This window comes from Eublepharis macularius, chromosome 4, assembly GCF_028583425.1.
Source record: "Eublepharis macularius isolate TG4126 chromosome 4, MPM_Emac_v1.0, whole genome shotgun sequence".
NCBI classification, from domain to species: domain Eukaryota; kingdom Metazoa; phylum Chordata; class Lepidosauria; order Squamata; family Eublepharidae; genus Eublepharis; species Eublepharis macularius.
In genome coordinates this window covers 72,665,286-72,689,891 of record NC_072793.1, presented here as the reverse complement: position 1 = coordinate 72,689,891, position 24,606 = coordinate 72,665,286, and the positions used below count along the sequence as shown (strand labels likewise).

General features: G+C 43.2%; 1 pseudogene; it reads right to left on the bottom strand.

The window, feature by feature from the left end:
* Window positions 1-211: 211 nt before the first annotated feature.
* LOC129327598 (uncharacterized protein K02A2.6-like) lies at window positions 212-3,694 on the bottom strand (annotated as a pseudogene).
* Between the last annotated feature and the right edge of the window lie 20,912 nt (window positions 3,695-24,606).

Sequence of the window (24,606 nt, the reverse complement as noted above, 5' to 3'; positions counted from 1 at the left end):
CTCCTGCTGTCAGCCGCTACAATGGTATACGATACTGGTCTGGTTGCTGCTTCCATGGATGCTGGCACTCACAGTGGTCCCCCGCTGTAGTTGTGAGTGTAGACCAGATCTCCTGGTTGGAAGGTTCTCACCTCTTCTTCCAGCATGGCCCTTTCCTCAGCTGATAGGTCGGGGTACAGCCTGCCCAGTGTGATGGTGAGCTTCCATTTCATCAGAAGCTCAGCGGGGCTATGGCCTGTGGTGGAAGGGGGAGTGACATGCTGTTGTAACAGGAAAGCAGGCAATCGTGTCTGCCAGTCACCTTGACTGATCCTCCGGAGGCTGTCCTTGGTTGTTCACACCATCCATTCCGCCTGCCCATTGGTGGAAGTGTGGAACGGGGCTGACGTGACTTGCCTGATGCCATTGCCAGCCAGGAATTCAGCTGCCGGAATTCAGCTGCCATGAACTGTGCCCCATTGTTGGATATTAGAGTGTTGGGCAACCTGTGTGTCACAAACAGCTGACGTAGGTCCCGAATTACTACAGTAGTAGTCATTGCGGAAACAGGGACAACCTCTAGCCACTTTGAGTATGAGTCCACGATTATTAGGAACGTTTGTTCCTGGAATGGTCCGGCAAAATCAATGTGGAGTCTCTTGCTGACTCCCATGGATGCATTGGAGCTTGTGCTGGGGCCGGGCAAGTCTCTTGGCATGGCTGACAGAAGCAGACCCACTCCTCGATAGCCCTGTGAAGCACAATGCGCACAATGCCAGGGTGTCCACTGTGTAGCACCTTGAGCACTTGTTTTCGCAGCTTGGTTGGGATGACAACTCAATTCCCCCATAGCAGGCAGCCTTTGTGCACTGAGAGTTTGTGTTGCCTGGTGGAGTATGGCTGGAATTCTTTGGCCGGATGGCTCTCTGGCCACCCCCTCCACACCGAGTTGAGCACACGGGTGAGGGTGAGGTCTTTGGTGGAGTGAGCTGCTACATTGGAGGCTCAGATTGGTGGACTCAGCAGGTCCTTGAGAAGTAGGATGTGGTGAGCCAGTGATGGGTCAGCCCCTGTGTCGAGCAGCGACTGGTGGCTCAGGGTGTCGGCGTGTCCAATCGTTTTATCCGGTCAATGCTGTAGGTCATGTGTGTAGGCAGACATGAACACAATCCAGCACAGCATCCAGGGAAAAAGGATTTGGGGCGTTTGCTTGTCAGGAGCAAACAAACCCAGCAGCGGCTTGTGGTCTGTAGCGATGAGGAGGTTCCGGCCGTAGAGGTAGTCATGGAACTTCTTTACACCTGCTACAATAGCCAAAGCTTCCTTGTCTATCTGAGTGTAATTGTGCTCTGCAGACAACAATGTCCTCGAGAAGTAGGCGATGGGTGCTTCTTGCCTGTTGGACATCCTTTGGCTTAGGACAGCTCCAATGCCATATGGTGCGGCATCGCAGACGAGGACAAGCGGTTTCCCTTCATCCAAATGTGTTAGCAAACTCTTGGAGGACAACAGGACTTGTACTGTTTCGAATGCCATGGCTTCTTTTCGGCCCCATACTCAGGGGGCAGAGGAATCGAGGAGGTGGTGCAGTGGTTCTGTGACCGACGCCTTGTGGGGCAAGAAGGCGTGGTAGAAATTGAGGAGGCCCAGGAAGGCTTGTAGTTCCTTCTTTGAGCCTGGAGGAGGTGCACTACTGATGGCTCGCACCTTGGCTGGTGTGGGGTGGATACCAGCTGCATTGATGAGGAATCCCAGGAACTCCACGCTTGGGACTGCAAACTGGCATTTTTCTTGCTTCACCTTTAAGCCTGCATCCCGTAGTTTGCTAAGGACAATTTGGAGTCACTCTGTCAGTTTGCTTTCCGAGTCTCCCGCGATCAGGATGTCATCGAAATACGGGATGACACCTGGGATTCCCTGGAAAAGACCTTCCATGATGCTTTGAAAGATTCCTGGAGCAATGTTGATGCCGAATTGGAGCCGCTTGACTTTGAACGCACCCCGGTGCATCACGATCGTTTGGGCTTTGGCTGTTGCATTGTCCATGGGAAGTTGTTGGTAAGCTTGGGCCAGGTCAAGTTTTGCAAAGACCTTTCCCCCTTAGAGCAATGCCAGGAGATGGCTCATGACTGGCACTGGGTAGGCATGTTGCTGAAGGGCTTTGTTGACTGTACATTTATAGTCCGCACAAATTCTGACCGCTCCATTTGGCTTCAGCGGCGTTACTATGGGAATTTCCCATTTTGCGTGGGAAACTGGCTCCAGGACTCCCTGCTCGATCAGCCAGTCCAGTTCTTCATCTATCTTCAGCTTGAATGCTAAGGGGACCCTGCGAGGCTTAAGGTGGATGGGTGCCATGGCTGGGTTGAGGTCGAAGGACACTGGAGGCCGGGTGTATGTTCCTAGGGAGCCATCGAAGACCTCTGGAAACTCTCTGCACACGGATGCCACTTCACTGTGACAGATCTGCTGCACGCCTGAAATCAGGATGCTGAGGGGTTGGAACCAGTCTAGGCCCGGTAGGCTTGGCTGGCAGCCATGAACCACCGCCAGCTGTGGCAGCCCAATAAAGTCTTTGTACTTAATTTGGACTGTGCCGATGCCCATTACGGGCACGTGATGGCCCTGAAAGTCTTTTAGTAGTAGGTCAACTGTTTTGAGGCGACAGCTAGATGCCTTGGGGCAGATCTTCTGCAGAATGTGAGAGGAGATGATGGATAGCGCAGACCCGGAGTCGACTTCCATCTCACAAGGCACGTCTTGGATCCTCACCGTCACTTTTATTTTCTCACACGTCGGAGGTTGTAAGGCTAGGATGGATGAGTCACTTGTCTGTATGACTTCAGCATGGCATAGAGCAAGCATGTGGCAGTTGATCCTTTGACTGTAAGTCTGACCTGTGGCCTGACTTGGGTGACCCATCTTGCTTTCTGGTGGCACGACAGGTATGGGCAATGTGCCTCGACTTCCCACAGTTCCGGCATTGTGTGTCCCGGAACTGACATGATTTCATCTAGTGGGACCCTCCGCAGCTTGCACAAGGGGTGTCCTGGAATGTCTGGGCCCCCCTCATTTCTTGTCATTGAACTTAGTTCGCATCACCTCCTCCTCTTCATCTTCCGATGAGGATATGTCCTCTATGCAGCCCTGATGCACACGCTCAGACTTGCAGGATGGTGGTGGAGTGCGTGATTGCCAGACTTCCTTTGCAGACTGTTCTGTGGCTTCAGCGGCAATGGCCGCATTGTATGCAGTCTTGAAGGTCAGGTCTTTTTTTCGCAAACAGTCGCCTCTGAAGCTTTTCATCCCAAAGACCGCACACCAGCCTGTCTCGAAGTGCCATCTCGAGGTCAAGAAAATTGCATTGCCTGGCTGCTTGTTGGAGGGCTGTGACAAATGATGCTATTGATTCGCCTTACACCTGATCTCTCTTATAGAATGCTTGTCTGCAGGCTATCTTGGATGGCTGCAGTGAGAAATGTTCTTTGAGCTTGTTTTTGATCGTGTCGAATGCTGTAGTTTGAAGCGGAGTGGGCGCAAATAGTGCCTGGGCTATGTCAAACATGGACCGCCCACACATGCTGAAGAACACTGCTCTTGTGAGATCTGCGTCATCTATCTTGTTTCCTTTGAGGTAGAATTCGAACTGGGTGATGTAGGATTCCCAGTCCTTGGCTGTTGAGTCGAACGGCTCCAAGTGGCCCTTAGCGGCCATGTCTACCTACGGGGATGGAGTGAACAGTGCCAGGTGGCTGAGGCAACAATTCCTCTCTGGTAAGTGACTCTGCTCCATTCTTGGTGCTGCCTACCCAAGCCTTGTAGTTCTGCTCTAGTCTCAGGGTTGCATAACTGAGCACTAGTTAGTGATTTCGCTCTGTCTGTGGGTCTGCATACTCACTCAGTATCCCATCCTCATCGCCAGTGTTAAATAGTGGGTTCAGACACTGAGTGATTCAACAAGGTCTTTATTCGATCAGAACATCACTGAAAACCTAGGCGGCAAGCCGCACATATATACACAACTTTCATTCCCAAACCACACCCCAACTATCTTATCATCCAATGAGAATACGCAGAACAGGAACCCTTCACTTGCATCAACTATATACATTATAACTTATTTACAGCTCAGTGATTGGTCTTTATCGTGCCGCCCTGATTGGCTACTACCAGCAAAATACAACCAATGACAGCACAGGCTTCAGTACCCTTGTTTGAGCTAGAAGCTTGACCAATACATAACAAAACCCAAATGGATCAGTTCCAAGCTGGCACCAGCTGACGCAGAACAAACTAGTAATAGAATTATTGATTACAGCCATTGGAGCATTGGTGAGGCACAGGAATTATTCTGGACCCGGCCCCACCGGGAACCTAAACTGAAATGGAAACTTTCTTGGCGCACACCCCTACTTTTCACTATCAAATGTTTTCAGGTATTGACTTGAGTTGTTCTGTAAATACTGAGACTCAGAACTCATGCAAACATGACTTTGAGGATTCAGTAAGGAACTTGAACCACCCAATAATAATTACCTGACCCCCTTTTTTTCTAATGAAGACAGGCCAGTAAATCTGTGATAAATACTATATTTAAACATGGCCTTTTAATTTGTATACTTTTTCTTGATACAATGCTTCAGCACTGCAGTAGAATAAAAGCAGAGTTTTCATTTTTAAATTACTTCAAAGGTTTGAACAATATGAACTGCTAATAAGTAGAATTTTCAAAAGATAGTGGAAGCTGCATATACATGCCTTTACAAAATTATATTCCTGTTTTAGGTGAAAGATTTTTTCCTGAAATGCTGGGAGACCTTCTATCAAGTGGCAAGTGCAATGGATCCATTGCCCTGTGCCTCTCCAATGCTCCAATGGCTGTAATCAATAAAGCTGTGGCCTGTTTTCATCCAAAGATGGTATGTAATGTATTCTTTGCCCAGGGCACCAGCTTCACCATTACCTATACAAATGCAATGCTCCTTGAGATTTTGGCAAAACGTTATGCACTTTGGACCCCAGCTTTTAAACTATGGTCTTCTGAACTTTCTATTGCAAAAATGTTTCTTCATCAAAATAGGTTTTTTCTCACATTGTGTTTTTAGGGGGTGACTCAAATTTTTTAATGTGCACATAAAAGAGTGAATGGAACAAATGAGTATATGAAAAGTCGTGTATCATACAGGTACACTTATGAGTGGTTCCCCACTGTTTCCCTGTGGAAAGTACATCTAGTGCTGAACATATGTTTGCTGGTGTGTAATATGTGAGACAGTTCATAGTTGCATTGTTAGTAGGAGTAATACCATCAGTGCATAATACTGTTGAATTAAATAACATCTGTGGATCTTCAACAGAAGTTAGCTTTGTGGAGATATTTCTTTTTTACAGGTTTATAGCCTGACTCCAAAGTCAAGTTGACATATATTTACCTTATTTAATTTCTGTGCTCATTATAGGTGACAGCTGAATGTGTAAATGAACTGTTTCCATGAGAAATTTTGTGTTGTTTTAGTTAATGTAAAACACTATTGTGGAACCAGCATAAAAGGAATCATAAGCAGCCTGTGTGTAACGTGGTTTCCCCCCTGCCCTTCCTTCCAGCTTCTTTCATGGCTACAATAGAAAGTTTTCTATTTTTCCACATAGTGGAGCAGTTAAAAACACTCCAAGGCTGACTTTCTCTCCAGAAGTGATAAGAGATGAGCATACACCCCCTCCTCTCTTGAAAGACACGTGTTTGGCACTGTGTAGATCATGGTGTTGGAAAAGGGTTGGTGTTAAATCAAATAAGGCAAAAGGTGCAATTTAGCAATATGATAGACTACACAATGCTTGCAGAAATCTCATGATAATAATTGTGTGAAGTGAACAAAACCAATCAATGGGTATATAGGTGGTCAAGTGAATGTGAAAACCAGTAATTAACCACTGTAAAGTGATGCTCTTAGTGATGTAAGCAAAAGCTATAAAAGATCAGGTATTTCTTTGTCTGACTAGAACACACGGAGGCCTGCTTTGAGGTTGTGTTCTCTATATTGCAATATATAAATCAACTTTTCCAGCCCTTGTTCATCTCATTCCTTTGTTTCAAATTGGATCGGGGCAAAGATGCACAGTTCTGTGTAACATTTTGAAAGTTGTCTCTCTGATGATTCATGATGATTCCATGAGGATTCGCAAATATCAAGTGATCACTATCTTTATCGTATTTTATCTCTTCCTCTAAGTAACTCAAGATGGTGAAAATGACCCTCCACTCCTCCATTTTATTCTCACAACTTCATTGGGTGGGTTAGTCTGAGAGAATTACTGGCCCAAGATCACCCAGCAAGTTTCCATGGCAGAGTGGAGATTTGAACCTGGTCTCTTTTGTCCTAGTCTGACACTCACTACACCACCTTGGCTCTTCATTTGATGATTTAGTAATCAAATAATGACTACATATGAAGCAGCTCTGACTGTTTATTTATTTATTAACAAGATTCTCACCCTGCCTTCTTGTCCACACAGGTCACCAAGGCAAGGAACAATTTAAAACATACAAATTAAAAACCTCAACTTAAAAGCCATTTAAACCAGGGCTCATTTTGAGGGGGAATGCGCAGGAACACAGTTCTGGTAGTTCTCCAAAAAGGTCACATGTCAGGTGGCCCCGCCCACCTGATTTTTGGCCATTTGGGGCCCGTTTCGGCCTGGATTGGGGCCCAAAATGGCCAGGATCAGACCCCAAGCAGCCAGTATTGGTCCCAAAATGGCCAGCATCAGGCCTCTGATGGGTGGTGGATCACTCTCCTGCTCAGCAGCGGCCCAATCCTGACCATTTTGGGCCCCTTTCGGCCATTTTCAGCCCCTTTCTCCCATTTTGGGCCCAATTTCGGCCCTGAATGGCCAGGATTGGGTCCAAAACAGCCAGGATAGGTGATGTCAGGGGGTAGGGCATATGCAAATCAGTTATGCTAATGACACACGTCTGGTGATGTCAAGGGGCATGACATATGCAAATGAGTTGTGCTAATGTTAATGAGTTCCTGCAGCTCTTTTTCTACGAAATAACTCCTGATTTAAACCAACACATAACTACATCATTAAAACAATTTAAAACCAGAACTTAAAATAAATACAAAAGATAAAAACAACCTATATATTTATAGCACATTCTGAAGACTAAATGTTTCAGCAAATGAATTTTTAGGGTAGTACATATTGTCATTGTATCATCACACAACTTATGCAAATGTGAGGCCAAGTTATGTACTATTCATGCTCCTTTCATCTGGATCTTTGGAACCTTGAAGGGAATAATTTAAAAAAAAAACCTTTGGGCTTCAACATCTTTAAAAAATATTGCTGTTAAGGGTAATGCTTGGCATTTTATAAGCAGAACAAAAGCAAAGCTTTCAGAGTCATGAGTTTAAATGATTTAATGCACAGAAAGCTGCCCATGTGTTCTAACCTTGATACCCAATTAAAAAGGTGATTTCCCCCCACCCCTCTCTCCAAGCAAAGTGAAATGTTTCATGTTAACTGGATGAGGTGAAGGATCCACTTTTCTGAGCTTACATCAGAGGATTTTTTCACTAATTAATGACACAAACTAGTGGTGGAACTGATTTATTATTGTCAGCAAAGACATTAATGGTCATACATTTATAAGTCAATGGCTTGTTGGATGGATAAATGCTGCTAATACGCAGTCTTGGGCTAGATAGCAAAGCCTTGATGTACCGATTAAGTTGTTACACATCATTTACTAGAGCCTCTTTCTCAAGCTAATCTCTGGTTTTCCTCCCACACTTTAATTCTACCATGATAAACTTGAAAACAGCACATCTCATGTTTTGAAATCTTGCTGTCATCGTTGAACTTCATTTTCAGTTGCTGTTATCAATTGTTCAACTAAAATTGATATGTTCAATGTGAGGTACAGAACTTAACAAACAAAACAAGAATCAGTAGTACTTAATGGGGAAGCATTCGGGGAGGGATAATGCTCAAAGCATGCCATGGTGATACACTGAATGGGAAAGTAACAAGTTCCATTACCTGTCAAAATCAGTGCAAGTGGTAGAGAGGAGAAAATAGTTTTCCACATTTGGGAGCTAATGACAGACCCCGCCCCCCTTCACTCCCCTACTGTGAGGCAGATTCTCCTGCCAAAATTCAGTTTGCCTCTTTGGCTGAGCAGCCCCCAAGTAGCAAGTTAATCTTTATGGTTTGAAAGTTTTTCTGTGCCACCCTGACAGATATAATTTTGGCTTTTTAGCCCAGCCCAGGAGCTTGATGGGGAGAAGCAGGAGCCCTCTTCCTTTTTGTTGGAAATGGCACTTGAGACTGTATGACTTTCAAAAGGAAATAACTTTATTTAACAAGAGTAGTCAGGGAATGGAAGTGCTGAGGCAAAATTTTGTTGGTAGTACAAAATACACTTTGAGTGACAGGCAAAATAGTTTCCTTAAAGCTTAGTTTCTTATATTCTCATTTCTTAAAAGTGAGAGGTGTATTATTTAATACTTTAGTTACAGCAACAATGTTTCTTCACAGTTTCCTATGACAGCTCTCATTTCCTGGAATTAGTTTAAAAATTGTTTTCCTTTCACAGCAACCCCAGAGTCCTCCTCAGAGGAGGATCCGGTTCAAGGTGTTAACCTTGGTGTTTAAAACCCTGCATGGACTGGGACCTGCATACCTGCGGGGCCGCCTTTCCATTACGTCCCCTGCAGGGTGTTGTGCTCTGCGGACAAGCAACTCCTGGTGGTCCCTGGCCCGAAGGACATCCATCTGGCCTCAACCAGGGCCAGGGCTTTTTCTGCCCTGGCCCTGGCCTGGTGGAACGCTCTTCCACTGTAGATCTGGGCCCTGCAGGACCTGTTACAGTTCTGCAGGGCCTGTAAAACAGAGATGTTTCACCAGGCTTTTGGCTGAGTGCCAGCGGGTATCCTCCTTCTTCCATCTAAGACCACCACTTTTTCTGGGGCTGCCCTAGGCCATCTGTTATGCCCATATAAAGAATCCCAAATATTTGTTTAAATAGCCTGTGCCTGGACTATTTTAATGATTTTTTAAAGTTTATTACTGATTTTATGGTTTTGTGATTTTTAATGTATTTTATGAATGTTGTTAGGTGCCCTGAGCCCATTTGTGGGGAGGGCGGGGTACAAACAAACAAACAAACAAACAAACAAACAAACAAACAAACAAACAAACAAACAAACAAACAAACAAACAAACAAACAAACAAACAAACAAACAAACAAACAAACAAACAAACAAACAAACAAACAAACAAACAAACAAACAAACAAACAAACAAACAAACCCCTTTAGAAGGAATTAATCTTCTTCTCTTCTTCCTCTTTTGGCTTGAAAGGGAACCTCAACCTACTACTCAATCACTTCTGCCAGTTCTATGTTATCTGCCAGTTCTATGGTGTCTGTGTCAAGAGGGCTTCAGCTTATGCTGACACTTATATTAAGAATTCTTAAATAGAATTCTTCCTCAGGACAATGATGTTACAGTTAATGCAAAATTTTCCTCTTTCCTCACTCCAGAGAGGAACCAATCTGACCTTCCCCATCAGACCCACTCTTAAACTCACTCAAATCCTGTCAAAAACCCTCTGCCAGTCTGAAGGCTGGCTGTAAGTGACCAATCAGAGAGGAGGGAGCAGCCTGTCACTCAAGCTCTCTATTTTAAACAAGAGTTAACTCTTTCCCTCCCAACTGTCTGTTGCACTTAGGAAACCTGCTTTCAAGTACAGTCCATCACAGGTGCTTTTCTCAGAAATGTTATAAATGCATTCTTGGACTTCGTGGTCTACTTTGGAAAGATTAAGAACATAGAACAACCTGCTAGCTTAGGCCAAGTGTTCATCTACAACTGTCTTTTGTTCCTCATAGTGGCCAATGAAATGTCTCTGAGCACAAGGGCAGCAGCCTTCCCCTATTGAAACACTCCTAAGACCCATTGATTTTGTGCCCGGAGACTTCATTTAGCAATCATAGCTATTTATTTATTGACCAATCTACGATGAATTTTTCTATTCTCTTTCAAAAGCCATTTTGTGGCACTGAATTCCAAAAGTTAATTTTGTGTTAGGAAGAACTTTCATATGACTTGAATCTATATAATCCATTTTTCTTTATTGAATGACCCCAAGTCCTAATATTATGGGACAAGGGTGAAAAAATGTTTTTTTCTATCCACTTTCTTCAAACCATACATAATATTATAACCCCCTACTTGCCCATCCAGTCATTTTTTCTAAACTATAAAGCCTCCTGATTTTTAGCCTTTCCTCATAGGGAGTGTGCTCCAGCCCTTGGTCATGTGGTTTGTCCTCTTCTTTATATTTTCTAGCCTCATGATAGCCTTTTGGAGATAAAATTCTTCTGCTCATGCTAAATTCTTTTTTGGCAAACTGTACTATCAAATCCCCATCAACCATTACTCATAAGTGGAACTAACAATTTCCCTGCTCCACCAAATGAAGTCTAATAACTTAGGTGACGATATCACAACAATCATACTGTAGGTTCAGCTCTTCTGCACTTCTGCTTTAATCTTCACTGGAGACTTTTTGAGTTTAGCAAATAAAATCACATGAACAAACCTCAATTTTGTGTGGAATATATTATAAGACAATGATATGGTCCTCTTTAGAAGAAAGTTTCTGAAGATAGGAATGGTAGCTAGATTTCTCAGGTATAATTCCTTCCATAGGAGGAAAGATGTGTTCTCTTTTTGTGGCAAATTGTTTTTTTATATAAACTCTGAATTTTTCCACTGTTTCTTCTTGGTAGCTGATCTTCAGATTTATGCAGAAAAAATTGTAATTATGCACTGAATTGTCTGTGGTGATTACAACCTTCATATGACACTTTGTCCTCTTGAATTTTCTTTCTTTTGTAATTATGTGCTGAATTGTCTGTGGGGATTAGAGACTACTTTCTTCTCTTGAATTGTCTTTGTTCTCTGAAAGCTCTTTTCATTGGTGAAGTTATATCTTGCTTTCTTCATTTGTGTTGTTCCTTCAGATTGGTAACACTGAATCTAAGTCAGGTGTATTCTAAATGCACCTTTTGATGTTTGTAGTGCTTTTAGATCACAGATACAGTCCAGAAGACGGGTCTTGACTGTTCTCACTGAAAGCAATGGAATTAGATTTACGGTTAAATCCTAAGTAAATCCTAAACAGAGTTACTCCATTCAAAGCCCATTGATTTTGATGGATGCATATTGGATGAGTTGAAATTTCCAGAGCATTTTCAAAAGCAGCCCCATGAAAAGCACAATATACCGATCTAACCTGAATGTAATCAGAGCATGGATCACCATAGCCAGACCACACTTTTTGAGGAATGGGTATAGGCGGCATGTCAGCCAAAGCTGATAGAAGGCACTACATGTCACAAATGAGATCTGAGTCTCCAACTGTAGCCCAGATCCAGCAGTACTCCCAAGCTACTTTCCTCCTCCAGGACAGGCTGACTCCTCAGTCCTTGAGCAACTTTGTCATTAATGAGCAGCTCTTCAGTTGTGTCTGGACTGAGCTTTCATTTATTAGTCCTCATCTATCCCATTGCAGTCTCCAAGCACCTGGTCAGGACTTCCACAGACTCAGAGCTGAACTACACATGACGAATGGCACACAAACAACATGTGAACAGAGTTACACATGTCTCCCCATTGCTTTCCTGTACACTCGCCAGCACGGCCAGACTGCACTTGATCCCGTATCTGTGCTGACACAGGTTTCTTCTGTGGTCCTCCAAGACACAGGAATGTTATCCCATCATGCACTGCCAGTTTGCACATACTTTTAAACCATCCCCTGTAACCGTCCCCTGCCTCCTATTGCCTTTCTATGCAGGAAGAGGGAAGTGGAAGCAAAACAGAATTGCCACTCTGCAACGGCAACTCGATGATATGGTCTGCAGACACTCGCCAATGCGACTACATGTAAACTGTTTTTTTGCTGACGTGCAAAGAGCAGAGCCATGGACACAAGTTCACCAGGGGTAAAAGAGATATGGGAAGGTAAGGAAAAATAACAAAATCTGGCCACTCGCATAGACTAGTGTAATTTGCCTCATCTAGTTCAGCTCTCATATGCCTCAGCTGTTATGCCATCCCCTTATAATGTCTCCCACCAGTTTCATGTGGATGTTAAAATAGAGGGTTGCCAACTCTAGATTGGGAAATTTCTGGAGAGTTGGGGGTGAAGGATGGGGGAGGGCAGGGCTTGGGTAGGGGCCTTAGTTGGATATAATGCCATAGAGTCCACCCTCCAAAGCCACTATTTTCTTCTGGAGAACTGATCTCTGTAGTCTGGAGATCAGTTGTAATTCCAGGAGAACTCAAGCCCATACCTGGAGGTTGACAACCTTAGTTAAACAACGTAGGGGATAAGCTGAAGAATAGTAACCTCCACTCCCAACTCAATTCCAGAAGGATTCCATGGTCGATGGTACTGAATGCTGCAGAGAAGTCCAGGAGGCTGGGCTGTTTAAAAATGCAACTTTATGTCCAGGAAAGGTGAAACTCTGTTGCCCTGGGAAAATCACCTCATGTTATCCTGCTGTGTCAATAAAGCACGTGCAACAAAAGGTGGAGTTGCCTGTTGCCGCCTTAGAGGTGACAAAATCGCTGAACTAGCAAGAATACAATCCTTCATGGGATCCAATGTACAAAGGAAAGCCAGGCTCAAGAACATAGAAATAGCAGGAAAAAATGAGGAAAGTTACCAGTCTGGAAGTAACTTTTGAAAGTGCTTCAGCTGGGAGTGTTGTGGCAACAGGGAAAATATTGAGCAAGTGTTTAATGCAGAAATGGCAACAGTGAAGCAACTGCTGTGAATGGATCAACAAATATTAAAACTGAAAACTGAAAAATCAGCTCTTTGTTTGTAACTGGTGAACAGGATGTAAGAGAAACTGTTGGGTGGTCAAGCATCCCTCCTTTAGACTAGGGCCGATTCCAGACGGCCCCCTGCCTCGCGAAACGTCGCGCGTCGTCGCGCGTCGTCGCGCAGAAAACGCGAAATATCGCGTTTTCTCGTGCGAGTTTTGCGCGACGTCGCGCAAAACTCGCGTGAGAAAATGCGAAATATCGCGTTTTCTGCGCGACGACGCGCGACGACGCGCGACGTTTTGCGAGGCAGGGGGCCGTCTGGAATCGGCCTAGGTGCCACTTGTGCAATTTTTTAAATTGTAACATTGCAGTGTAGAGAGGGAGATAGGTAGTCATGTGGGCCTGATAATTGACTTTAGTTGCAGTGTTTTAACTTACACTACCTCATTTGCAGGCATAATGTCATCAAAGAGAGCATGAATGAGTTTTAAATGAACACAGGGCACTTCCTAAGGTTTGGTCTTCCTTCACTGTGATTCCATTCTACTCTTTTAACTTGGCCTAAGCAAGGCTCAAGCATAATTTCTCAGGGTATGGTGTAAACCTCTAATGTGGGGACCAGCACTGCCACCTCATCTCATTCATCAATCTTATGCATCATATAAGTACCTGTATTGCTGAAATTATTTAGATTGACCTTCTCATGGTAATGGGTTTGCAGCCCAGCCCTGGTAAAATATACTTACCCCTCCAACATGATAGAGATCTGAGTGTAGTGCTACTGGTGTAAAGCTCTTCAAGGGTATTTATTCTATTTCATCCAGGCAATCCCATCTCAACTGAAGAACAGGGTCAATCTGTTGTAAACTTTTGTGGAAAGTGTGGGAAGTTAAAGTGATTTCAGTCCTGTCTCTTTCTTTGTATTCTGGCTACAAGGCTAGAAACAAATGCAATCTAATATTTTATCAAGTGAGCCAGAACAGGAGCTGACTGAAAACTAGGAAATCCTTCTGACAAAGAAATGTTCTTTTGTTGAAGAATATACATCATTAACTTTTTACACTGTTGCTCAAAACAAATTAAAATAGACAAATTGTTCTCTGGTACTGAGGACTTTATATTTTGTAGCGGTTTTTGTGTTAAACATTACTGTGATACAGGCTTGTTACACAACTCTCTCTCAGGATATGGCCACAATTTATATACTTATTTTTAGCTAGTAGCTAACAGGATTAAAAATCTGAAGCCGCTTATATTGTAAAAAACCAGTGTATTAGAGTCCACTTGCGAAGAAAATGGAACCAAAACCGTGACTACTTTATAAAGGAACTGGATTGGTTTTGTATTAAAGGTATGACCATGTGGATTTTGTTGAAGTCATGAATTTTGCTGCAAGTTCTGACTTTGAGGCCATGTTGTGCATGCTTAGGAAACAAAGGCAGCCAATTACAACAATAACTTGCACAGGCACTTTCTTTCTAAATGACCTGAGTTATTGAATTGTAGACATACAGTATCATTTCTGTTCATTATTTTTATAATATTTCTTATTTGGACAGATACTCCAAAAGAAACCAAATTGGTTCAAGAAAGAGTCCTCTCCATAAGCATTTCCCCTGAGATGCTTTTTGCATTCCCATCTGTTCCATCAAAAATTACAAAGATGTCACATCTTGTCAAAAAATTATTCTGCAGATGCACGGGAAAAGCCCAGAAAGGCCACTCTTGAGATACTCACCAATTAATGGCCAAATCAGTTACTTGCCTGGGAATATGAGAACCATCATTTGTCCAGTATGAATAATCAGATATTTGACTGCATGGATGTTTCTGAACAAAGTAGGCTACATTGAGGCTAATCTTGTCAACAAATTAGTAATGGCTAGAGTTTTCTCAAAGAAATTTCAAGGTTGCTTTCATAAGAAATGCTTAAAGCCTGAGCTTAAAGTAGTCCCTCTTTTTAACAACATACATACTTCTCACTTCATTTTTTAAAGTCTGCAAACGCAAAGTCTGCATTTTCCTATTCATTTGCATTGCCTCTATTGTGAATCTCTCTTGCTTGATCGAATCTGTCCTCACTGACATTATCATCCAACAAAAAGGGCCTGCCTGACTTTCCAATGGGCCAGGTTGCAGCTGGGTGGCAAGGTGAGGTGGCCAACATCATGCAGGGTGGGGCAGATTGGTCCCTAGGTTCCCATGCTTTGCCACATGCTCTATAAGGGTGTTGGGGATTTTGGGCAGAGGGAGACCTTGTTACTATCATGCAGCTTGTCCTGAGTCTCAATGCCATTCCACTTGATGTTGGAGATAAGACGGTCATGCACCCTCCCACCCAATGATTGCCAGTGTTTGCTGGATCACTTCTCACAACTTTTGGCCAGTTTGGGGGCATAGGGTCAGATCCACTAGGGTGAGTTTGCACTGGCTGAGTGGCTTGCTCGTTTTGGGGTTCCCTTAAGGGATCTGGGGGAAAGCTGAAGGGTATGCTCAACTCAGGGGCTGATGACAGGCTTCCCTCCAGGTGGCAGGGAATCATCGGGGCTGTGGAACACCTCCTGCCATTCCATGTTCAAGTGTCCAGCCAGGTGGGCTAGGGGCTGTTCTATTGAATGGCAAGTGGGTCAGCGGATGCCAAGGATCCATGCCCTATGCTGCGCCAAAGCAGCAATAGCTGTAATCAATAAAGTTGTAGCCCATTTTCTTCAAAGCTTATGAGTGGAAGTAAGTTATTTGGCCACAATACAAGCCTCAGACATGTCAGTACAGCTGCAAACTGTCTTGGCTTGGATAGTGATGCCATCCTGTTCACTGTAAGAGCCCTACTTGGCTGAGATCACTCAGAAGTAGAGATGGGCACAATCCGCATTATGATAGAAAAAAACCCCACGATAATGGCGATCGCGCGATCGGGACCCGGTGGATTTTGCTCGGGCACAGCCAACGATCCAGCAGTTGGGAGGGGGGCTGGATCGGGGTTTGATTGGGGCGATCGTGCTCAGATCGGGAAGCCAGACACTCAGGCGCCAGCAATCTATTCCCCTGGCAATGGAGCCAGGGGAATGCCTGAGCTGTGTTTGCCCTCCTTCTGTTGCCCTGGAAACTCGAATGGAAGCCCAGCTTGCCTTGATCAGCAGGGCTTCCTTCCAACCACGGAGCAGCAAAGCAGTCACCAGCTGGGAGAAGACACCCAAGGGAGGGAGGGGGAAGGGGGTGTTCCGTAGCCATGGGCACTCCAATCTCATCCCTGCAAACCCTGATAGGCAGCTCTGACGGCCAAACACAGACAGCCAAACACAAACACAGATGCTGCTGGCATCAGCCACCGTTCCTGTATCGCTGGGAACAGCGGGGCGCCCCTCCGCTTTTGCCTCCATGATCCACGATCCACAATCCACGGATCGGAAACAGGAGATGACTGGTGTGGATCGTTAATTTGGGATTGTCACTGGCGCCGATCCACGATCAGCTTGATAGGTATTTTTTTTTGGATCGTGCCCACCTCTACTCAGAAGTAGACCGTCACACAAGCAGGAACTGGGATGGGGAGAAACGGCACTTAAGCAGCAGGTGCAGCCACAGCTAGAGAACAATGGCTCCAAAGCAGATTGAAGAAAATGTAAATATTTTCACATTCAAAGAGTCTCAGTAACCATTTCTTCCCAAATCACTATATTTGGACCAAAAAAAATCAAAACCAAAGAATTCAAAGCAGATTTCTGCATTTCCTGAATTATGTATTTTCAAATGCTACCTTTCATTGATGACCTTAGAAATAACACCTTTGCCATTTTACAGTGAATGAAAGGCCATGACTTTCAGAAGAATGGCTCCACCCATCTCTCCCTCCTTTCTTTCTATATGTCCTGCTCTGACATTGGGCCATCATTGTTCTCCAATCCAAATTGTTAATCAGGTTCACACTTGCTGAGCTGTAACAGAACTAGAGTATCTGAATGAAAAAACCTGAGTTCTCATGAGATGCTCTATTTCTTTATGGTGAAACTGACAACCAAAGAGCACACCAAACACATCTTAAAAACCCACAATCCATGTTTTTAAAAATCTTATCCAAGACACTAACAATAAATAATACAATTAATTTTAAAATGATAAACAACATTCCAACAATTCCATCATATCATACAGTTACACAGCCAATTTTAAAAACCGTCTGTTGCTTGTACTTGTCAATAGAGGTGGGCACAGACCAGGAAAAACCCACGGGCCATTGAGCCATGGTCTGTCATATTTCACGGACCATGGACCACAAACTTTTCACAGACCCAGAGCGGTTCGATGGACCGGTTTGTGGGTCCATGCCGGCCAGTCAGCTGGAACAAGTGGAACATTAAAGCGCTCCCAGCGCCGCTTGCCAGTGATGCTGGGAGTGCTTTAACCCCCCCCCCCATGTCTGGACGATGGATGAATGGACCAGCTGAAAAATTGTGGGGACCTTGGAAAACATGCGTCCTAGGACATGCCGATTTGCAAATGCTGAACCAGGCCAGTCCGTGTGAAATTTTTGCCTGTTTTCTGGTTTGTGCCCACCTATACTTGTCACTCATAGTTCACACCATACATTAAAGATTACAAAGTGGGAAAGCAGAAATGGGTAAGGGATTTTGGGCCTAGTGGCTGGCAAATCTTCACATCATTCTGAGGGAAAAATGCAAAATCTCTGATGTCTCATTTTCCATTGCGTGTATGTAGGTTTGACTGTGAATGTGTGTGTAATATTACATTGTCCCACTTGTTTTTCAAAAGCATCACTTAGAGAACAGCCTCTAAATGGCCAAAAACAAGGATTTTCATAATGTTAGGTCTGATGTGACTACAAGAACTATAACCAAGCAACATTTTCGGGGACTTCTCTGAGGTTGTTGGGCCTCTAACAAAATCTTTAGCTATTTTTTCATTTTTTAAAAATCCAGACAGGGAAATCTAAGGAGAAGGCCTTGAGCTTCCTGAAGATGTGCTGGCCAACTAGTAGCAGGGACAGGCTGCATAGGCTGATAGGAGCACTGCCAATCCGATATGCATAGTCATTTAATCTATAAAGCAGCAGCCAAATTTCCCTCCCTTCTAGCAATCTCTCCTGTCCTTCTACACATCTAAAAAAGGCAGCAAACCCATCAACCAAGTAGCTTGGCATATCTACGTAAGTCTTCATCTAGGCAACACTCTGTGCCCAGTCTGTTTCCAGAATCTAGGGCACCCACATCTTGTACTGAAATTTGCAATACTGAGGTCTGTTTAGGCCAATGCATATCATTTCACATAATCTGCTGCTGACTCAATGAATTAGCTTTAGAAATTGTTAAGGAACGCATGAGCCAGAGGTTATGTCTTTGATAACAGATTGGGCTCATTTTATGGGTTCTATAAGCCAAATGTTACAGCCAATGGATGTCTGAAACTGAACACAAAATGGCAGCTATGTATATTGAGAGGATTGCACTTAATACACTCTTCTGGAATACAAGGTATGAGTGCCAACTAAAAAGTGTAACAACTAAAAAGAACTTACTATCCAATCCAAAACTAAAATACATGCACTCACTTTTCAGCATGTCATAATGTGTATTCTCTAGCTTTGGTACGCACAACTGGAAAACAATTTTTAAAGGATTTCTGGTATCATGTACCGAAGATGGAGAATAGAATTTTGAGATATAATGTTTGTGTCTAATTCAGCATCTTATACATTAATGCTACAGCTGTAACTACAACTCACTGAATCTCTTTATCTTTTTATATACATTGTTCCTTATTGTCTAGGGTTTAGATCCAGCCTGTCAAACTGCAAGTGTTTGGAAAGTGTTTGAGGAGTAAACACATTCCAAATTTCCAACTGAACTATCTGTTCCTAAGCTTCTCTGATAAGTTAAATATGAATGAATGAAAAAACAGCTTTGCAGCAGGACATCAAGGAAGAGCTGGAAATATTAAATAATGAGTTTTGCACTGTATAAAAAGACTTCAAATATAATGTAGGACCTTCAGAATCAACATTCATGAAAGAAGCAGTTCATTGTTTCCAATCACTACCATACTGGGATATAATCTGTCTAGAAAGGTATCCATACAAAAGTTTATTATTATTCTAACATCAGTGTTTTTCTTGTCATCCCAGGGTAGTTAAGTGGTTCAAAAAACCCCAGTTCAATATTCAATGCAAAATCAAGTCATGCATTTTATGTTTCTTGGGTTTCTTGCTCTTACTAGCATGTCAGGCTGCATTGGTTCTACATTTACTGTAACGGCTTTTCAAGAGGTGGAAAAGAGTTCAAGTGTGAACCAATTATATTGCCTTGGAAATAGAGTATCTGCTAAGATTGTGGGGCAATCATCCTACAGTTGTAACCCTTTGGTTACAAGGGACGAGACAGCTTGCTTCCAGGCTGTCTATCAATTGCTGAGAAATTATCTTTTCCCAGTTAATGGCATGATTATGTGACTATCATGGGTACCTAATATTTGATAGAGTATATGACATCAGCGAAGACAAAAGTACACCGCCATCATCAATGCAGGGCAATTTTGGTATCATTTGTAAAAGTTTTCATGTTTTTGTAATTGCTTCATTTACAGGGTTACTAGAGCCTGAACATTTTTAAGAAGTGATCAGAAAAGGCTGGGCAAGTGTTTTGCAACCAGGGAGAAACACTGGATTTTTAAATTGGTTTCTTTTAACTTTTCTCAAGTTAAAATGCTGTGATCGCCCTCAGCTGTTTGAAAAACAAAAGGTTTAAAATGTAAATTAGTAACGACAATAACAAGGTAGACATCCTGCTGTCTGCTAACTACCTGGGATAAAATCTAAGTAATTATTAATCACTTTAAACTCCCCAGTCTTCTCCCACAAGAGAGATTTCAGTGTGCACTTGACTCTTACATTAAAACTGGTGATTTTTAAAGAAGTATTTCTTTTTTGGCTGGATCATGCCTTACCAAATTATAGTTTTCCTATTTCATAATGAAATGCTATCGCCTCAAGAGTTGCTTCAAACAACTTCTCTCTGTATATTAGCCATACTAGTCTCATCTTATCATTATTATTTACTGTTGGAACAATTATTGCGCTACAGACCCTCTTGGACTAAGCAGTCCCTAACTATTACAATAATTGAATGTGTGCTGTGAAGTTGTTATCTAATTATGGATGCTCAGACTCTGAATCAATCTTGCTTTGAATTAAAATATAATTAAATATTTTGTTGCAAGAGTAATTACATGCCATGAATATGAATCAGAGGGATGCGAATGCTCCTTTTAAAAATACTTCTGACCAGTTGGAGGGTTCTTTCTTAGAGTCTATTCCATACCTCTCTTCCAAGTGATAAAAATTTCAAGGAAACTCTTTCAGGGTTGTTTTTTTCTGTGCATAAGAGAGAGAACAATAGGTAGTGAAGGGTTTGGTTTTTTTTTTTTTTTTGTAATACATTGTTTATCTGGAATTGTATTGGTTCTCTCAGGTTTTATGTGGTACAGCAGGAGGATGTAGGGTAGGGTTGCCAGGTCCCCTTACCCTCCCAGCAGGACAGCGGGTACCTGGTATACACCTTCTCTGTGTCCTTTGTGCCTGTGAGATGATGTCACTTCTGGTGACATCCTTTCCAGGCGATGTCATTGCGCAGGTGCAGGAGCATGTGCATGCTTTGCAGCAGGATGATTTGGGCCTCAAAAAGGCCCAATAGAGCCTGTCTGAGACCAAAATCAGCCTGCTGTGAAGCGCAGGAGCACTCTTGGGGAAGAGCAATGATGTCACTCCTGGGAAGTGATGTCATTGTGCTGCCCTGGAAGTACACCTAGGAGGTTCATTCCCATGCCATCCCTCCCTACCAGCCAAGTGAGTGGTGGCGAAGGGCAGAGGGTGGGAGTGGGGGATTCCCAAAAAATTAAGCTTAATATATTCCAGATGTAAATCTCTTTTAGCAGCTAACTGGCCAGGCTGCTTTTTGGAGGTGGATATGACTTCCAGATACATTTTGAGTGGTTTAAAACAAAGACTTTTGTATTCCAGATTTAACTAGCCTGAATTTTGGTTATTCATTAACTTGGTTATTCATTAACTGTTGTATCTTGAACACCATGACACACGCTAGCTGAGAGGGGACAGAGGGTGGTGCTAGGGGAACAGCTGATGACACCCAGCTCTACCTGTTAATGGACAGCCAGTTAGACACTGCCTCGGACTCTTTGGTCCGGTGTTTGGATGCCGTGGCGGAATGGTTGTGTCAGAGTCGCCTGAAGTTGAATCCTCAGAAGACAGAGGTTCTGTATCTGGGTTATGGGGTGACGGAATTGGGAATCCGGTTCCCAGCTCTCGATGGAGTGCAGTTATAACCTTTGTTGATGGTGAAGAGCCTGGGTGTGCTCCTGGATGCCAAACTTTCTATGGAGGCCCAGCTTACAGCTGTTGCCGGATCTGCATTTTTCTTCTTCAGAAGGTCAGGCAATTGGCGCCCTATCTCTTGTCCCAGCACCTAGCTTCTATAATCCATGCAACAGTCACCTCTAGATTAGACTACTGCAACTTGATCTACACTGGGCTGCCTGTGGGCTTGTCCCAGAAATTACAGCTGGTCCATAATGCAGCGGCATGTGTCCTTATGGGGATGCTGTTTAGGGCTCACATCCACCCTGTGTTATGCCAGCTGCACTGGCTCCCAGTTGAGTTCCAAGTCCAGTTCAAGGTACTAGTCTTAGTATTTAAAGCCCTTCATGGATTGGGACCTACATACCTATGGGACCACCTGTCCCATTATGTCCCCCCCCCCACAGGGCCTTGTGCTCTGCAGATAAACAGTTTTTGGTGGTCTCTGGACCAAGGGACATTCGGCTGGCCTCAACTAGGGCCATGGCCTTTTCTGCCCTGGCCCTGGCCTGGTGGAATGCTCTCCCAATGGAGATCTGGGCCCTGCGGGATCTTTTACAGTTCCGCAGGGCCTGCAAGACAGAGCTGTTCCGCCAAACCTTTGACTAGGGGCCAGCTTTTTGTCCACTCTTCTGACCACCACACCTTCCTTTTGCAGCTGCTCTGGAGTTACATCATGGCGGTGCTCCTGGTTATGGTGATTCTGTAGTGGCCAGATCTGTTTAGTGGTGCCTAAATTTTTATGCTGTTGGTATAATTGTGTATTAATATTTGTTCTTATGCTACTTGCAATAATGTTTTATTGTATTGTAATAATATATTTTGTTGGAAGCCTCCCTAAGCCTGCTCATGGAAAGGGTGAGGTATATGTCAAAATAAATAAATAAATAAATAAATAAATAAATACATACATACATACATACATACATACATACATACATACATACATACATACAAATAACAGGTTTTTATTCAGCTCTCACTCAGGCTCAGCCTGTATTTGTCATCAGCCTCCAACTAGTACTGCAAAATAGGTGGCTGTACCTGTAATAAACTGGGAGGAAAAAAGGGGGGCAAAACCCTACAGGATACAAAAAATGATTCTTTATATAATATTTTCAAAATTCCAAAAGTGCAATGTGCTCATAACACTTCATACAGTGTCTTCAAAGTTTCAAAAATGCAACGTGCTCATAACACTCCATACATGATTCAATACATATTACATAAACAATCTTACAGGGTAGGATGAATTAAAGACGATACCATTTAGATAACCAGTTCATGAAATATTTTCTGGGAGAGAATAGCCTACATAGGCTTGAGTCTGTTTGAAGTCAGTTTATCCTTCTATGTTGTCATAACTTAAAGTAGAAATATCTTAGTTGTTGTTTCATTCCAGCATGGTGCAGATGTAATTGCCAGTGAGGAAACAATCGCTGGGGGGTGCTTCCTCCTGGGATAGCACACCCTAGAATGCTCTCCCCTGGAACGCTCTCAATCTCTCAATCTGAGGCCGGCTGCGAACAGATTTCGCGTCTGCTTCTTCAGGAGCTTCTGTTTATAACCACCAAGTAAAAGTAAGCACCAGCCATACATTCATTCATCCCGGTGTGGGCGGCAGTGTCCTTTACACGCTCACCGCCACCTCCCCGTGCCCACCAGGCCCAGTGGCCGCCACTGGTACACACCTTCCTACATCGCTGGGAATACCAGCACGCTCCTTTTTGGCCTGGCACGCGAGCACATGGGGGGGGGTGCAGATTTATTTAATAATTTATTTAATAATGTAAGGTCTCTGTCCCCTTGGGATCTGATTGGTGAATTCTGTTCAGGAAAAAAAGCTGCTGCCATGTGAGGTGAGCCCAGTGCCTGCCTGCTGCTGTAAGGTGTGAAATGAAATGCACAAACTTTTTGGTGGGAAGGACTAAACCCGGATTTGGTTTAGCGTTCCAGAATCTGCTTTAATGAGCCAAACCAGCAATTTCTGTGTGTATTTGCAGCTCGTTTTTTCCATCATGTATATAGGTTTTGTGCCGTCAAGTTGCCTACAACTTATGGCCTATGAACGAAAGACCTCCAAAATGTCCTATCATTAACAGACTTGCTGAAATCTTGTAAACTGGAAGTTGTGGCTTCCTTTATTAAGTCAAGTCTTCTCATTTGGGTCTTCCTATTTTCCTACTGCCTTCCTTCAATTTTTCCCTGCATTATTGACTTTTCCAGACAGTCTTGCCTTCTCGTGATGTGACCAAAGTACAATAGCCTCAGTTTCATCATTTTAGCTTCTAGAGAGAACTCAGGCTTGATTTGATGTAGAGCCCACTTATTTCTCTTTTTGGCCATCCATGGTATATGCAAAACTCTCCTCCAGCACCACATTTCAAATGAGCCAATTTTCTTCCTGTCAGCTTTCTTCACTGTTCACCTTTCACATCCATACATATGAGGAATACCATAGTTTGGATTATCTTGATCTTGGTTCCCAGAGAGACATCCTTAACTTTAAGGATCTTTTCTAGTTCCCTCATGGCTGATCTTCCAAGTCTCAATCTTCTTCTGATTTCTTAGTTGCAGTCTCCTGTTTGGTTGATGATTGAGCCAAGGAATAGAAGATCTTGAACCATTTCAATTTCCTCATTGTAAACTTTAAAATTGTGTAATTCCTCAGTGGTCATTATTTTTGACTTATTGATGTTCAGCTATAATCCTGCATTGGCAGTTTCTCCTTTAACCTTCATCAGAAATTGTTCAAGTCTTCTCTGTTTTCTTCCAGTAACATGGTGTCATCTGCGTATTTCAAATTGTTAATGTTCCTTCCACCAATGTTCACTCCACCTTCATCTAAATCTAATCCAGTTTTCCCTATGATATGCTCTGCATATAGATAATGGGGGTAGGGATATAATATGTATCCTTATCTGACACCTTTGCCAACTAGAAACCATTCTGTTTCCCCGTATTCTGTCCTAACAATAGCCTCTTGTCCAGAGTACGGGTTAGCATCAAAACAATCAGAAGTTGTGGCACCCCCATTTCTTTTAACACCATCTATAGCTTTTCATGATCCACACAGTCAAAAACTTTGCTGTAATCTCAAAAATATAGGTTGACTTTTTTTCTGAAATTCCTTGGCATGTTCTATTAGCTATTGTAAATTTGCAATATGATCTCTAATGTCTCTTCCTTTTGTGAATCCATCTTGAACATCTGGCATTTCTTGTTCCATATATGGTAAGAGTCTTTGCCGTAGAATTTTGAGCATTACTTTGCTTGCATTAGAAATTAACATGATCATTTGAATGTTGCTGTACTCTATGGCATCCCCCTTTTTTTGGAATTAGAAAGTAGACTGAGCATTTCCAGTATGTGGGCCATTGTTTTGTTTTCC